Source organism: Hibiscus syriacus, unplaced genomic scaffold (genome assembly GCF_006381635.1).
Source record: "Hibiscus syriacus cultivar Baekdansim isolate YM2019G1 unplaced genomic scaffold, ASM638163v2 tig00113302_pilon, whole genome shotgun sequence".
NCBI lineage: Eukaryota > Viridiplantae > Streptophyta > Magnoliopsida > Malvales > Malvaceae > Hibiscus > Hibiscus syriacus.
This window is the reverse complement of record NW_024063454.1, coordinates 345356-358679: the sequence shown is the minus strand read 5'-3', so window position 1 is coordinate 358679 and position 13324 is coordinate 345356. Positions and strand designations below refer to the sequence as shown.

At 35.1% G+C, this 13324-nt stretch overlaps 1 non-coding gene and 1 pseudogene across 1 annotated transcript; both read left to right on the top strand.

Moving 5' to 3' along the window:
* The first annotated feature begins 632 nt into the window (after positions 1-632).
* Positions 633-706, top strand: TRNAN-GUU. Its single transcript has one exon. It is a non-coding gene; the product is annotated as a tRNA-Asn (tRNA).
* A 345-nt stretch (positions 707-1051) lies between these two features.
* LOC120186171 lies at positions 1052-6177 on the top strand (annotated as a pseudogene).
* Positions 6178-13324: the final 7147 nt, after the last annotated feature.

Below are 13324 nucleotides of genomic sequence, written 5' to 3'. Positions count from 1 at the left end.
AAGAAAAACATTTTCTTTTATCACTAAAGTCATTTGATGAATTCATATGTAGGGATGGCAACGGGTCGGGCTCGGGCCGGATATTGGTCCCCCCGTCCCCATTTAAAAAACCTATACCCGTCCCCGCTTAAAAAACTGCAGGGATTTAAACGGGGATCCCCATCGGGTAATCGGGGAAAACCGCGGGGAAACGAGTATCTCCGTTTAGCATAAACGGTTATTTAAACGGGTATCGGGCCGGGTATATATATTTAAATTAAATATATAAATATTATATATATTTTTAATTTAATTTAAATTTATTAATATTATATATATATATATATATATATATATATAATAATTATTTTTAATATTTATCGGGTTGGGTAATCGGAGTGGGGATTACTAAACCCGTCCCCGTTTAACATAAACGATTTTTCTCCGTCCCCGTTTAATTCGATTTTTCCCGTCGAGTTCGGGTTTTTTTTCCATCCCTATTCATATGTAACTGTTTTTAAATAATTTAATTTGATATAGTTTTAATCCAGCCTGAATTAAATGCTTTATCAGTTTTTCTATATGAATGAACTTAGACTACTGCAGTCGATTAAATAAAATAATTAGTTTTAATTTGTAAAGCAAAGCAGCTCGCTGGAATAGCTCAGTTGGTTAGAGCGTGTGGCTGTTAACCACAAGGTCGGAGGTTCAAGCCCTCCTTCTAGCGTTTTATTCTGCTTTTTCTTTGATTTCACTCTGCTATCCGGTCCAAAACTCTATAACCCTAAGCCTAATATGTTTTATGAGATTATTCAAGTAAATAGTATATATATAATAATTTAAAGACAATTTTAATTTTTTAATAAATATTGGGCCAAACCTACTGGACTTGGGGACCAATATAGCCCTTAATTTCTTCTCTATTCTATAGTGAGAACGATGTCGTTTCGGAAGATTTGAATTTTGACCTGCTTAGTGCTTATCCTAGGACGATGCCGTTTTAGAGTATAAAAAATAGTTGAAATGACCGGATACCATAATTTTTCGTACTACCCGCTGTTTTCCAGGTACTCGCCATCATCGCCGCCGTCACCGTCAGCGGCTTCGGCCATCGTAATTTACTACTGAGGGTGCGGCCTAGGTCTCTCCATTATTATATCTTTAGGATTACTAATGCATTTTACACTTTTCTTTGGGCTCATTTCCAATGTGGATTCATACGAATACTGATTTTCTAAGTGGGTTTTGAATCTTGTTTTATTTGATCTTCATGATCTTGCTTGAACTTACTTTCCATAAATAGCATGAAGAAGCTTTGCTGAGCATTTTTTTGTTAAACTGAGTTTGAGTTGTTTCATGAAGGATTGTAAGAAGCTTTGCTGAGCATTTGTTGTTAAACTGAGTTTGAGTTGTTTCATGAAGGATTGTTCTCTTTTTGCTAAACAACACTGTTCTGTAATGGAGGGGATGCCATATGCTTCCTTTACGAGCTTTGCAACAAAATCGTTGTCATTTTCCTCTCTGTCACCATCTTCAATTATAACCCCCTGCCAAAAGAGACAGAAAAATATTCTAAAATCAGTATCTCCTCGAAAGCTTGTTATCCGTGCTTCATCTGCTTCTAGTTCTGTTACTTTTATCGCAAATCTGATTGGGTTAGCTGAAGATGAAAAATATAGTGAATTTATTTTATTATGTTTTTAAAATAATTTTGGTTCCTTTTAGGTTCAGTTGTAACATTGCTTGATTGTGGAGCTGGAAATGTTCGGAGCTTAAGGAATGCGATTCACTACCTTGGGTTCGAGATAGAGGATGTAAGCAATTTTATATTTAAGAGTATAATGATAATTTGTATCATTCTAATTGCTTTACATAGAACGATGCATGGTAAGTGATAACGTATTCGTTCTTTTGATTAAAATGTAGGTGCAAACTCCTAAAGACATTTTGAATGCAGAACACCTTATCTTTCCAGGTGTTGGGGAATTTGCTTCGGCCATGGATGTACTGGTCAAAACAGAGTATGGTTTTATACCGACTTTTTCTTAGGAAAATTCAACTAATTTATTTATCAACACTAAATAAATTTTGATTAAAAGTTCTAACAGTAGTATGCGACTTTGTAATTGGCTGAAAATGTTTCCTCAGACAGGCTTTTAACGATAAATAATCATCACTTTTATTTGGCTTTCAAATTCTAACTTAGTTAATTTGTCATTCATTTACCATTTTCTTCAGGATGGACGAAGCACTGCGTACCTATATAAAAAATGACCGCCCATTTCTGGGCATTTGTCTTGGACTTCAACTACTTCTTGAGTATAGCAAATAGAATGGATCAGGTCAATTTTCGAACAACTTCTTCTTGGTAAATCTTTGATAGGCCTATTACATATGTGTGTATGTTATATGATTATGATTTGGTAAAGTTTATATAATTAGAATGTGTCATGAGTAGAGGTGTCCACAACTCTTGACTATACTCCCCACTATATGATACGTTTTATCATGTGGTTTAATGAAAATCTTTCTTTGGTGTTCTAAATTTGTTTCTTATTTTATTTTTTAATATGTATTTGTAGATAGCGTAAAGAAGAGAAAAAGAAGATACCTATAGTCACCATTTTACAAACAGAGAAAATTTATATGTTATTTTATTTTATTTTCCAGTTCTTAACTTTTCAACTTGACTTCATTGTGTTCTTTTGCCTTAGTGAATGGTCTTGGCTTGATACCTGGTGTGGTTGGGCGGTTTAACTCTTCTAATGGTTTTAGAGTGCTGCATATTGGCTGGAATGCTTTGCAAATTGCAAAAGACTCTGAAATTCTGGAGGATGTTGGAGATTAACATGTCTACTTTGTTCACTCTTATCGTGCCATTCCAGTATGCTCTTCCTTGTCAGCCTCTTAATTGATTCTTACTCTTGCTCATAATGTGCATGTTGAAAAAGCTTTAAGCATACCTTGTGTTGTTTGGTAACCTATATAATCATATTTTTGGTAGTCAGATGATAACAAGGAATGGGTTTCATCTACATGCAACTATGGTGATGATTGTATTGCATCTATTAGAAGGGGAAATGTGCATGGAGTTCAGTTCCATCCAGAGAAGAGTGGAGGCAAGATATTTTGTGCCCTTAGTTCTTAGTTTTTATCTTTTGTTCTTGTACGTTTCAGATTTCAAAATACATAAGTTTCTTCCCGTTGGTATGAGAATGATTTCTGACATGCAAATATCAGGTGAACAATTTTTCCATATTAGATTCATCTTCTGGTTTTCTATCTTTGTGAAGCAGGAAACTATAAGAATCCTATTTAAGACGTCATGGGTACATGTAGACCATCAAAAGTAGGATTACTAATGTATTTTTCCTGGCTTTTGTAGTTGGTTCCTCCATATACTTTACAACATACTTGGTCCTTTTGATTATAGGACAATTTTCTTAGTAAAACACTTTTTCATCTTCTTTTCAGAGCAAATGTATGACGAATTAACTAACATGTTTATCGACAATTAATAAGTAGATAAAAAATTTCAGATGTTGGTCTTTCTATATTGAGAAGGTTCCTACAACCAAACTCATGAGGGACAAAGGTAGTCATTGTCCTTGGTTTTTATTCATCAAGTAATTTCTGTTAACTCTTATTTTCATCCTTCTAACAATCTGAATGATTAAGTACAGAATCCTACTCAAGGGAAGGCTTCAAAACTTGCTACGAGGGTAGGTGTTTCTGAAATTATAATTATTTTGTATGTTATTCTTGATTTCATTTTCTATGCACCGACTTTTCTTCCCGTTTCAATTACATATCTTTTAATGATTATTGAAATGTTCTTCTTGATTTCATGGATCATATGTCTCAATTCTGATTGCTTTATCTTCCATTCAGGTTATTGCTTGTCTTGATGTTAGGACAAACGATAAAGGGGATCTTGTTGCGACCAAAGGGGACCAGTATGATGTAAGAGAGCATACAAAAGAGAATTAGGTAACCATGAGGAGGTCATTCATTGCTCTAATCTTGTCATCTATTTGAATTTAAAGTTTAGATTGGTAGATACCTAATTCAGAATTTATTTTGCATGCTAATGCATCAAAATTACCATACACGAAAAAATGGGATATTCCCTTGGATATGACTGGATATGAGAGTTGAAAGAGTTGAAAACTTGTTTGTTTTCTTGTTGATCTCCTATATTATTTTTAATCTAGAGAACATACATGTTGGTGTTGTTTTAACTCGTAATGAACTTTTATAGGTGAGAAACCTTGGCAAGCCGGTAGAGCTTGCTGGACAGTATTACAAAGATGGGGCTGATTAGGTATACTTATAGCTTTGAAGAGTTCTATGGTTATATTGCAATATCGGCAATCATTTAGTCTCTCCAGATTTTCTTTTATACCTTGAACATTTTCATTCTTTCATGATTTAAATTTCAGGTCAGCTTTTTGAACATTACTGGCTTCCGTGACTTCCCATTAGGCGATTTACCAATGTTGCAGGTCTTGACCTTTATTTGTAAATATAATTTTACGTAGTGTTCTTAACTTTTTCTTTAGAGTTTATATGTTTGCAAATTTATATGTATATTTATAAAAATTTCTGTGCTTTGCAGGTATTAAGACATGCTTCAGAAAATGTTTTTGTCCCACTCACAGTTGGAGGTGGTATACGTGATTTTACAGATGCAAATGGCAGGTGTGCTTTGTTTGTTCTCTGATCTAGTGCTTTATTAGGCATTCTCTAATACTGCAGCTTTTGGTGGCCCTTTTGTAATTAACCAACATAATTTTGTATATAAATTTTATTTATTTATTTTTCAGGTATTATTCTAGTTTGGAAGTTGCTTCAGAGTACTTTAGGTCTGGGGCTGATAAAATTTCCATTGGGAGTGATGCAGTTTATGCAGCAGAAGAATATTCAAAAAACAAAGTTTGCAACTTCACCACATTAAAACTTGTAGCTTATAAGAGGTTCGTAATTTCAAATTTGTTTTAATTTGGAAGTTAGCAGAAGTTATCTACTCTTTGAACTTTTTTCTTTTTTAAATATTTTCATACAACAAGAACAATAAAAATATGAGAGAGAGTGAGAGAGAAGTTGTGAGAGAAAGGGCGAAAAGTAATTTATTTTCCGAGGAGATTTGGAAGGTGTTTGTGGATAATCTTAGTCGGAGAGTGTCAAAACGTGCATTAAGGGAAATGTTCTTAATTCATGGTCCAGTTTAGAGAGTCTATATCCCCAAGGAAACTAGAAATCCAAAATACAAATTTTCCACTTTTGCTTTTGTGCAGTTTGGAAATGAAAATGATTTGAGAAGGGCTGTAGAAATTCTTAATGGTGCGGTCATAGATGGGAGAAGAATCACGGTTGGAGTCGCAAGATACAATGAATCCCGTGCATGGTTAGAGCATAATAATAAAGATTTAAAGAAGGATGTTGGTCCGATCACTGAAGATATATCGAATTCAAAAGAGCCAGATGTTGTTCTTAGAAGTTTGAGGGATGAAAAATCGTATAAAGATGCTTTGTTGTCGAACAGGAGGTCGGGGAGTGTTCTGGAGATCAAAGATATGGCCGCCGATGCTCAAAACAGGGGAAAAGTCGGGAAAAACATCATGGAGATGCACATTTCATCTGAGAGCTCGAGCTGGGTTAAAAGATCATTGACGGGGATTATCAAGCATTCATTTGAGTTAGAGTTAGTTCAAAATGCATTAGTAAATGAAGGCTATGACGTCCAGATTGTTAGATGGGGGTATGTCTGGAACTCTTGTGTAATAGTTTTTAAATCAGCTGAAGAAATGTCAGACGCTTGGATGAAGAAGAAAGAATATCTTCAATTCTGGTTCGATCGTTTAGAGCCATTACTGAACGAAGATGGTGTTCCTTTGGCTTTTTGTTTGGTGGAGTTTTTTGGGTTACCTTTTTTTATGCTGGAATGAGTCTTTCCTTGAAAGTTTAGCAGGGGGATGGGGAAGGGTGATAGATATTCTTGATGACACTAAACAGAGGGAAGATCTCACAAAGGCAAGATTGCTAATTAGGGTGGCAAGCCCTTTTGATGTTCCAGATCAGATTACTATTGGATCACATGGAAGATCTTTCAAAGTAACCATGAAGATTGGATCAGCGAATGATGAGACTATTTTCTTTTCCATAAATCCTCCGGTGGTCAGTTCCGATGAGGGATAGTTTGGAGCGTTCATGATTGAGAATGAAGGAGACAGGGTATGGTCAGAAAATGAGGAAGGTTCTGCTAGATCAGTAGAAGAAAATCGTCAGAGAGTGGACAGTTGGATGGAACAGGGCGCAACTATTAGGCTTGGTGGAGTTGGTGGGGATAATCGGTTTCCTAGAATTTCAAAAATGAGATCAAACATTAATGGAAAGTCAGATGTGCAGAATGGTGGGAGTATCAAAGTGGGTGAGTTTGCAGGTTTGGGATTAAGAGATTCAAAAATGACGGTTGCTGGGTCTGAAGCCCAATCAGAAGAAGATGAGTTTTTTGGGCCTAACGTAATAAGGATTATTCTTGCTGGGCCAAAAATTAAAATTGATAAATTTGGGAAAATGGTTCAAGATCAGGATTTGGCTAAGTCATGATTTTACAGTAGAGAAGAAGTGGTGAGGAGGTCAGATTCAGAGATAATTGAACAGGATGGTTTTCGAGCCAAGGATTCTGAGTTAATGGTGATAGAGCCTACCATTGATATCTCAGGAAGCAAAGTTAATAGTAGACTGTATTATAAGTCTGACAGTTCGTTAAGCACCAAAAGTGTACCGTTAGAGAAAAAGAAAAGCAGAAGTTACAAAAGGGTTTACAAAAGGTTTAGGGGCAGAAAATACTGGTTGGGAAGTATCTTGAATTTTAATCCTGAGAAAGAAAATGCCTTAATCGTAAGGGACTGGAAAAATATGAATTCCAGAGGAATCAACTGGATAGCTTGTCAGTGGATGCAGAGTTTCAGGGTTGTGATGATGTTAATGATGGATCGAATTCGGGGGATAAGAGTGTTGTAGATAGGGTGGTTGAAGGATTGCAGTCAATGGGTGATAATCACTGCTTTGAATCTGGTTTTTTAGCAGAAGAGCTAGAAGACATTTGTTAAGGGAAGCTTTAGAAAGAGTGAGCATTTCAACAACTTCCTCTTCAGGCTTTTCAGATTTATTGGAAGAAGCTTTAGCTACTTGGGAGATAAGTAAGCTGTTGGGGATTTCCTTTAAACAAGGATAACAAGCCTTTTTGGATAAGATTATTAGTTTGGAAAAAGGCTTGAGGATGGATAAGCAGGGGGATTTTGCGGGGGGTCTAGATGGTTGATTTCTTTATGATGATTTTAAAGTTATCTATAATAACATGTAATGTTAAAGGATTGGGTAGAAGAGAGAAAAAAAAGGTTGTTCAGAGGTTAGTCTCCAAATACTGTCCTCAATTTCTTTGGTTGCATGAAACGAAATTGGAGAAGATTCAAAGGTCTTTTATGAGAAGGAATGGGTTAAATAATCTGCAAGGGATTATTGAGTCTCCATCGGTTGGTTCGTTAAGCGGATTACTGTTTTGGTGGGATGATTATGTATTTGAGTTGCAAAATCAGTGTACAACCAGAAGATTTATTGCTATATCGGGAGGTTTCAGGCAAATAATTTCAGGTGCAGATTTATTAATGTGTATGGTCCCTCAGTTGAGGAGGAGAACGAGAGTTTTTTTGAAGAGTTAAGCATGTTCATTGGACAACATTCTAAGCCTATTTGTGTTGGAGGGGCATTAATGTTTATCTACATAAAGATGAGAAGATTGATAGAGCCCAAAACAGGAATTCTATAGAGATTTTCAATCGTTTTCTTCTTAATACAGGTTTAATCGATTTGCCTTTGAGTGGAGGTAGGTTTACTTGGTGTAATAACCAAGATTCCCCGACCTATGTTAGGCTGGACAGATTTTTGGTTGATAACCTATTCATGGCCGCTTTTCTAGATTTAACACAATCGTTGCTGCCAAGATCATTGTCAGATCATAATGCAGTAATAATTGAGAATGGAGGTGTAAATTGGGGGAAGAAGCCGTTTAAACTGTTTAACTACCTGATGGATGAAGCTGGATTCGAGGATTCTATCAGCTCTTCAATTCAAGAAAGTAAAGAGATACAGAGGAATGCTGGAATTTTCAAAATTTAAAAAAAAAAAACCAAAACTGCCATTAAAATTTGGGCAGGGAAGAGAGATAAGTTTCCTGGAGCTGAAATTTCAGAATTAGAATTGAAGATTCAAAAATTAGAAGTGGAGGTTCAACAACAGCAAGATGGTACTTATGATGAGAAAGCAACTGAGTTAAAGGAGTTAAGGTCAGAATTATGGAAGTTGCATAAGATAGAGGAGCATATTTGGTTCCAGAATTCTAGATCCAAATGGGTAGAAGATGGGGATAGAAATACCAGATTATTCCATACATGTGCTTCAGTTAGGAGGAAAAAAATGCGTTGAATGCTCTTTTAAGCAGGGGTAATGTTATTCAAGACCCAAATGTTATAAAGGCCACTGTCAAATAACACTTCTTTAAGGCTTTTAATGACAAATCGACCTTAGAAGTGAAAGAAATTGAGTTAGATTTTTCCAGTATTTCTATTCAGCAGAGTTTAAGTTTGGAGAAAGAATTTACTGAGGAGGAAATATGGGAGACGTTAAAATCTTGTAATAGCAACAAAGCCCCGGGGTCGGATGGTTTTAATTTGGGTTTTTTCAAGAGATATTGGCATGTACTTAAAGGAGAAATTATGAAGTTCTTCCTCAACTTCTATTCGGGGAAAGATTGGGATCATGATATCAACCATACCTTTATTACTCTTATTCCTAAGGTCTCTAACAATGGTGACCTTGATGATTATAGGCCTATTAGCTTAGTTGGTGGATTATATAAGATCCTCTCTTAGTGCCTATCGAGGAGGTTGAGGAGCTGTATTTCAGACTTAATTAGTTCTACACAATTTTCCTTCACCTAAGGGAGAAATATATTGGACTGTTCTTTAATTGCGAATGAAGGAGTGGATTATTGGAGGAAAAATGGTCTCAAAGGTTGTGTTTTCAAGGCAGATTTCAAGAAAGCGTATGATTCGGTTGATTGAGATATTTTGTTTCTAGTAATGGAGAAAATGGGATTTGGTTCCAGGTAGAGAGGTTGGATCAGAAAATGTGTAACCACAGCTTCAATTTCTGTTTTACTGAATGGAGTTCCTACAGAGAAATTTCCAATGGCTAAAGGACTTAGATAGTGGTGCTCACTATCACCTCTGTTTAATCTTATTGGAGAACTTCTTAATCTGCTAATTTTAAAGGCTGTGGAACAGGGTCTGTTTTCTGGACTGTTTATAGGTAGGGATGCAAGTGCTTTCAAATTATCTCATCTATAGTTCGCAGATGATCTCATTATATTTTGTGGGGCGTCTAAGACGCAGATTTTAAATGTGAAGAGGGTGCTTAGAGTGTTTCAAGTGATTTATGGTTTATAGCTTAACATGAAGAAAAGTAAATTGATTGGTGTGAATTTAAACGAAGAAGATGTTCAGCAGTGGGCTAATTCTATCGGATGTTTAGTGGGTAGTTTTCCCTCTGAATATTTAGGACTGCCTTTGGGAGCTACTAGAAATTCTACAGCACTTTGGAATCCGGTGGTGAATAATTTTACAAATAAATTAGCTGGGTGGAAGGCTTCTTCACTGTCATTAGCAGGAAGGTTGGTTTTAATAAAGTTGTTTCTTTGTTCACTCCCTATATATTATTTATCTTTATTTAAGATACCAGCATCGGTTCTTAAATCTCTCGAATCCATTATGTCGAAATTCTTATGGGGAGGGGGAATAGGTAAAAATAAGATACATTGGGTTAACTGGCCGATTGTATGCAAGTCAAAATTCGAGAGGGGTTTAGGTGTTAGAAATCTTATTTTCATGAATAGAGCTCTTCTAGCAGAATGGTCTTGAAGGTATGCTAATGAAAGGGGGTCTGTTTGGAGGGAATTCATTTGTTCTAAATACAATATGGATCTATCTTGGTTAATGTTTGACAGCGAAGTCCCACAAAAAGTATATTAGATTTGGAGATCGGTGGTTATGAATCACTTTAAAGATGACAGTATTGCCTCTAAGTTTAGAAGTTTGTATTCTTTTCGATTTGGGGATGACAAATTGATTAGGTTCTGGCAGGATAGTTGGGCTTTGGACTATCCTCTTCTAATTATTTTCCTGCGATTGTTTTCCATTTCCACAAACAGAATGGGCAAACTGGTTGAATTTGGGAAATATAGCTCATCGGGATGGAGTCGGGATGTACAGTTTAGAAGAAATTTAAATGATTGGGAAGTAGAGCAGTGGGTTAGTTTGATGAACGCTATTTCCTCTATTTCTATATCTACGGAGTTATGTGATGGGGTGATTTGGAAAGGTACTGGGGATGAGGTGTACTCTGTTAAATCTGGCACTAAGATTTGTACAGCCTTTTCTTCGGATTTGGAAGAGGTATATTTTTGGAAGAAGATTATTTGGAGGGGCCAGATTCCACCTAGAGTGGAGTCATTTATGTGGCAGGTGGTGTTAGGGAAGCTGGCTGTTAGGACATAACTTGTTAAAAGGGGAATTCAAGGAATTGTAGACATTATGTGCCCTCTTTGCAAGAGGGAGGTGGAGTCTCCCTCGCACTTGTTTTTCACGTGTTCAGTGGTGTGGACGATTTGGAACAAATTTCTGAATTTCTGGAAGATTAAGTCTGTTTTTCATGTTAATGCTAAAAACTTCCTACTTGCTTGGGCTGATTTGAAGTCTACCTCTACAATTTGATCTTTAATTCCTGGGGCAATTCTTTGGACTACTTGGAAAGTTAGTAACTTGTTTTCGTTATCGTGGTTGATATCTCCGGCGACGTCCCGGTGAAAACAAGAAAGCACTCGTTCACTTATCTTGAACTTGAAGTAAAGCTCTACCATGAAAGAAAACATGAGCATGATGAAATAGAGGATACTAATCGTAGCAATTATGCACCCTGCCCATTCTGCAGACCCCACAAGCAGTTCCATGATCAGCGTCATACCCTATGCTGTAATGGGTAATGTTACGGTGAACTAAAGATATTCGGGGGAAAATAGAGTTTAAATCCCGGAAAGAATATATCGGTGTCACTTGCTTATTGAGATAATAAAACTAACAGTTAAAAGAAAATTTTGTATCTTAATAAATTTAGATGCAACTTCAGTTATATATAACTAAAATAATAGGGTTTTATACTAGTATATATATTAGGGTTTCGAACTTTAACATATGATTTGATTTAAATTTGATTTATTTTAGTGACACTTTCCTTTCTGTCGGTATACAATTCAATTTTACTTCCTTAATGTACAACAGGATTTTCTTTTTCTCTTTCACTTTCTAATTTGGAATACACACTTTTTTTTCTTCTAATTACATATAATAAGAAATCGATGATTAATTTATATATATTTTTTATTTTTAATTGATAATATATTTTTATCTCTTAAAATTTTATAAGTTTATCGTGTGACTATGACGGTAACAAACTTGTTTGTAGGTTTCTCTCTAATGTGACTATGACGTCTCCTTTTGTGTCTGGACATTGTTAACTCTTATGTCATCTTCTTCCTCTTTTTTTTTTTATAATTTATTAGCAGTGACGGAATTTTATGAAAGAGTTGGGGGTTTAAAAAATCAAATGTTTAAATTAAATTTTTTAAAAATTTTGAACGGTTTAGTTTATATTTTTTCTAAAAATATTAATGTCTAAATTAACTTTTTAAAATTTTAAGAGATTTAATGAGAATTATTAAATATTACGTGAGGGGGTTTGATTAAAAAATTAAAAGAATTAAAATTTAATATGAATTTCTAAAAGTTTTAGAAGAGTCAAATTAAATCTTTTAAAATTTATTGATTTAAATTACACTTTTTTTTAAATTTGAGGGGTCATAACACCATTAATTCTCCTTATGTTTCGCCCCCGCTGATTAGTAATGTATAGTTTTGCTTCCAATTTCTGCATTCTTATTGCCCTCACCGACATAGATTTATAAAACGTTCGGTTCATAGAATAACGACTATTACATAACGATAATGACGCGGTCTGAAATTATTAGTATCGAAAACAATAATATAAATGAAATTAATTTTTCAGATAACTTAATTTTCTGAAGTTATGGGTTTTGCTGCTCACTTGGGTACTTGCACAAGTGTAGCGGCGGAACCTTTTTCCACTCGGATGTATTTTTCTCTAGTATGGAAATATGGATATTGCAGTGTTGTTTGTGAAGTTGATGCACAATTTGCTCTCAACCCGTTGTGATAGCTCCTTAAACCCGTTGGAGTCCCTAATCGAGGACATCAGAAGTTTTAAAGCTCGTAACTGAATACTAACGTTTCAACGTATCCATCGCGAAGATAATTTCTGTGCCAATATACTATCCAAACTTGGGTGCTCTCTGGAAGGTGATCTTGTGATCTTCAGTTCACCACCGACTGAAGTTTCTCGCATGTTAGAAGGTGATAGCAGAGGCGTGTCTTTTCCTAGAAGCCTTTTTTACAGTAATTTAATTTTTCCTTTTTTAACAAAAAAAAAAGATTGTTTAATATTTCTTATGCGTAGTTGACTCTTGTATCTAATTTTAATATCTTTGTTAATACATATTAGATTTTAAGGGTATTTAATCGTATTCAATAAAAATAATCGATAACGACTCCAATCTTTGAAGATCATTAAATTAAATTAAGCTGTCACGTAATTAATAATTTAAAATTTTATATATATATATAAATATAAAGGGTAAAATACACAGTTGGTCACTAATGTTTAGGATATTTTTCGTTTTTCTAATGATGTTTTAAAAGTTACAAATCGGTCATTAACGTTATATTAGTTACAAACTGATCACTCAACATAAACTGATCACTCAACGTTAACGGTAGTTAACAGATGCGACGAAAATCATAGGTGATACGTTAACTACTTATATGGATTGTTGAAACCTTACTTGGACCGTTGTCCGGTCCCCCACAACCATCACCTTCTTCATCATTCTCCTCTACCTCTGCTAACTTTCTTTTCTCTCATTCTCTCTCAAAATTTAACAGTAAAAACAAACAAAAAAACACACAATTCGAATCAATTCGGAATATTATGTCCCGGAACTCTTGATTTTGCATCATCAAAACCATTTTCGGCATGAAATGAACAAATCCCAGTTTCCATGAAGAAAAAAAACACCATGATTGATGATTCAGTAATGTATATAATGATTTGACAGGGAATTCTAAATTAACAGCGACCCACTTCATCATCATCG